Source organism: Mesitornis unicolor, unplaced genomic scaffold (genome assembly GCF_000695765.1).
Source record: "Mesitornis unicolor isolate BGI_N332 unplaced genomic scaffold, ASM69576v1 scaffold15941, whole genome shotgun sequence".
NCBI lineage: Eukaryota > Metazoa > Chordata > Aves > Mesitornithiformes > Mesitornithidae > Mesitornis > Mesitornis unicolor.
Genome location: NW_010163237.1, coordinates 34,558 through 39,152, shown reverse-complemented (window position 1 = coordinate 39,152; position 4,595 = coordinate 34,558).

Here is a 4,595-nt window from a genome sequence, read left to right as displayed (position 1 = left end):
TCCTGCTGTTTCCCACCACAGCCAACCAGCACGGATGGTATTTTCATAAGGTGGTTTGTAGGAGTTTGTAGAAACCATGACTATATTAAATGACATCTTTTACAGCTATTTTGACTGCACTGCTGTTTACATTTCAGACTTTCAAACCTACGTGAAACCCTCTAAGTTTACCATTAAATTAAAGAATGGCCCCTGGAGATTTTGATTTAGGAGACCCAGCATTGGAGCTCACATTTGCAGCCCACCCTCACCAACCGATGGGTCTGTGCCCACCTCTGTTCACAGGAGGGCTCAGGCACAAACCCCCTTGCCACGGTGACTCCCCTCATCATTTTCCTGTGCCTCAGCTGGAACACAGAGAAACGGACTGAAAAACAGGAGTAAAATATTGCAGTGAACTTTTCAACTAAAATAGCAATAGAGAGTTAGATAATTAAATGGGAAACCAGACCCAAATGTCAAATAAGGAGGGAGACATCAAAGAGAAACAGCAATCTCTGATAAAGATCAAGAGAGAAAACTAAAATTTTTATGGCATATGCTGACAAATGGCTGAAGTAAAATATAACAAAGTAACTTGGTTTAGCAATATTTCTACAGATTGTCTGAACCACACTGCTGCAGAGATCAAAGGATAGAGCTGCAAACAAAATACCAAAAGAAATGACACACTCTCCCTTCTACCTTCCTCCCTGTCCCCCCTCCCCTTCTAAATTCATATTTCAAGCCGAAGACTCAGAAGTTGGAAATCTGTAAGAGTTTCTGGAAAGGTCACTCCATCAACTGCACAAGTGGGAAGTTTTTATTTGAAATCTCCTTTTTGTATCCTTTTTTTCCTCATTGGAAAGGTGTTTAGCAGGCAGGTCCAGGTCCAGGTCCAGGTCCAGCGCATCTCTCAGCTGAGGACCACATTGCCCTCCAGGTTCTCCTCTGCATGGCTCAGTCCCATGGCTGGGTTTTCTGCATTTTTCCCAACAATCCTGTTGTTGTTATTGAAACTTTTCCTCCTGCTTTCAGCCCACTCCTCGTTACGTGCCGATTAATCAGCTGGTTCTGATGACTGTGCTCCTCTATCAACAGTTGTAATTTGTGTGCATCCTCTAAAAAGACAACCGTCTCTTATTTTTGGTTTGCTTTGTTGACTTGCTCATCACTTTATCACACACTCCAGCTAAATATATTTGTCAGTTGAGGAATTCTGAACATTTTGTTAATAAAATAACCATCTGTAATTTATTTAAAGTTTATTTGCAGTGATCACAACACATGACCTCCTCCAATTATTTTTGGTTCCTATTTCCAATTACTTAAAAATTAAAAAGGAAATTTCATGAGGGAAAAAAACCTGGTTTTTTCCATCCTACTTGAAAGCCAGCTCTCAAGATAGCTGCTTTTCTGTAATATTAAGAGACTGGGAGATAAAGATTATCTCTGCCTATATTCTCCTCCTACACGAGAACAAAGACTGTTTTAATAAATGCATCTCAGATTCTTCCTCCTCAACGAAAAAATGATTGCAAAAATAAGACAGCCAGGTGAAACCCTGGAGTATACGTTACATGCAAGAGTAAACTACATCTAATGACCTCTTCTGGCTTAAATGAGCAGATTTGCCGGAAGTAGCATATGGGCCATCAACTTTCTGCAAACGCGTGATAGTTAAAAGGAAATTGCAAATACATGGGAGGGCAAGGTTTAGCCATTTGACAGGAGGCACAAATGTTGACAGATAAAGTGGTTTAGCCAGTTTAAAGTGTCTACTTAGTTTAAATACAAAATTACTCTGCAGCCAGTTCTTGAAAGCTGGAGTAAAACACCACTCTGCGCCATGAAATGTGTGCAAAATGCTGCAACGTCTCCGGTGGAGCTTTTGTCGTTTCCTACTGGAGCTCAGTGTTGCACCGTGTCTGCAGAGCCAGTAAATACCAATTCCTAACGCTGGAGTAAGACAGCTACAAGTGGAAGACAGATCACAGGGTCAAACTCTTGCTAGCAGGAAGAGGATTTTTATCGCTATCCAAAGCGCCTCCGTTGCAAAAGAGATGTATTATATGCAGCTCAGTCTAATATTTTTTTTAAATTCTAACTGTTCACATTAAGAGGATGGTTCAGAATCACAAGTGTTAATTGCTATGGGTTAGAAAATAGATGTACGTGAAAGAAGAGGCAATGAATTGAACTGGTGGAAATTCAACCATAATTCAATCTTTGTATCAGATGCTAACAGAGATGAAGTGCATTCTGACTTTTTGAGAGATTTAGCTTTCATGTTTGCGATGAACAAAGTTCAGCAAAATAAACCGTTGGTTTTAAAAAGCTATTTATCTCCCATGTATAATACATGCTGACATTTCCTCCCTGTTGAATCATCTTTTGCCATTTATTATACTCATCCAGTGTCCCTCCTCAGATGTCTTTATATTTATAGTAATGTGTCTTCACTTAAAACTGTGGAGTCAAAAATCAAATGTGGTGTCAGAAGAGACAATTGCTATTGGATTTTTCCAGGGCTTCCTAATTTCTTAACTTTTTGGATCCTATTCACTTCTTACCTAACTGCTCGCAGTCGCACTCATCTCACGGAGGATACCTTATCTTCCTGCAGCCTGGCACAGAGTCTTTCCTTTCAAGAGAAGTTTTATTTCCTTTATGGAGTGTTTCTACAGGATCAGTGCTTATTAAATCCTGCTGCTGGGCCTGCTTAGCTTGATGGGACATTCTGGTATAAAGCCTCACCTCACTTGAATGGTGTGAGACTGAGTTTATACCAGATACATATGAGGCTAACTTTGGCAAATTACTGCTTAATCACTAAATAACAAAATTTTGAGGGATTTTTTGAGGTCATTTAGTCCATCCCAGTGGTCCTAATGACTTCTGAAGGCAACCAACATCCACAGATGGAGACACCACAACCTCCCTGTAAGATATATTCCAGTGCCTTGTGTATCACCCATGCTGTAGAGCCCCTCTAGAGTTCAAGTAACTTAAATAAAGCTTCAAGCTTCATTCCAAAATAGACAAAATTCCTACTAATTATAAAAAAAAGAACATTAATGTGGTCTTCATTCATGGTTGTCTACTGGCAGAGACTTTCAAACTCTAAGAGCGAAGAAAATGATCTATTGCTGCTGCTGACAAGCAATGAGCATTCTTTGTTAGACAATAAAGCCTTTTATTTTAATTCCCTGGGACTTCAAGACACAGGGGATCAAGTGGTTTTGGTTTCACACTTCACTACCATAGTTTATTTGGAAACAGGAGAAGCTGCATGTAAAAATACACAGCATTACCGGGTACTTGTAATGGGTGGACAGACCCAAAACACCTGTCTGAGACTCCACAGAAAGTCTTCTACTCAATTTCTATGTTGAGCATGGAGTTTAGTACATGCATTGTGTTCAGGAAGGATAAGTGGTGGGAAATTGTTGCTCAGTGGTAGTAATTAATGGTAGTAATTAAGTTTCCAGATTATAAGGCAAGTGATAATGAAGTGTTGATTGTTGCAGGTGAAATAATGAGTGTGGCACTGTATCCAACCGGGACTTTGGTACTCGAAGCTCTAACAAGATCAAAACTTCACAAATAAACTTTTTTCTAGTTTTCTTTTCCACCTAAAACAACTGGAAGGAAAGCAACAAGCTCAAAACAGGTGCCGATCTCAGTTCTACCAGCACTGCTTCACTTCAATACAAAATTAAGTCATTTCAATACCATGTAAATCAGTATGAGTGCACACTGCAGACTGGTCATAAATCTTGGTTTCTGATCAAATTAATCACCAATGCATGTCCATCTACAAACTTCCTCATGCAATTCATCATTGATACCACTGTAGTCTCCCTCAGTTTTAAGTGTTTCTTTATTTTAGGCAGGAAAAAAAGATTTTAAAGCAGCTTTGTTCAATATTCTGGTTACTCTTTGGCTAGAAAGGGATTTGTGATTTCTTTTAGTGTTCTTTAATACTCAAGATTATATTTGCAAGAATTATATGAAGTTTTCAGAAAGGAAAAATACCTGAAAATGAGCAATGCTAACTAGTTTATGGGGAAAAAAGAGCAGGGAGAAAGATAGAAAGGAGAGAAAAAACAATAAATTGTGTTTTGGTAATTTCAGGAGGCCTGATCTAGGGCTTAAAGCGTTGTCTTAAGCCTTGGTCCATCTGTCCTTGTTCAAAGTTCACCTGGGAACTCCCAATGCGATGGAGCTGACCCTACCTGTACCCTGCTATGCTGTTGCACTGCTGATCTGCTGCTTTCCCATGGAAAATAAATACACCAAGCTCAAATATATTGAGGATAATAGCAAAGGCAGTTCAGAGGCAGGAACTGTGACCCCTACGCAAAGCGTCCTGCCCAGGGATCACCTCCCCAGCCTGAAGGAGCGCTGGGCACGGAGCAGGGCAGAGCAGAGGCTCAGCAGCATCCTTTGGAGCGTAACCTCCAAGAGCCGCCCCCAGGGGCAGGGAGAGGGGATCTAATGGCTGCATCGTATCATGTACAGACACACAAATGTAACCCACAGCTTTGGCTGCTTTGTGAGCCTGCTGCTCCTTAATGTGCTGCCACTTCAGGATTGGATTTCTCCTATTACCT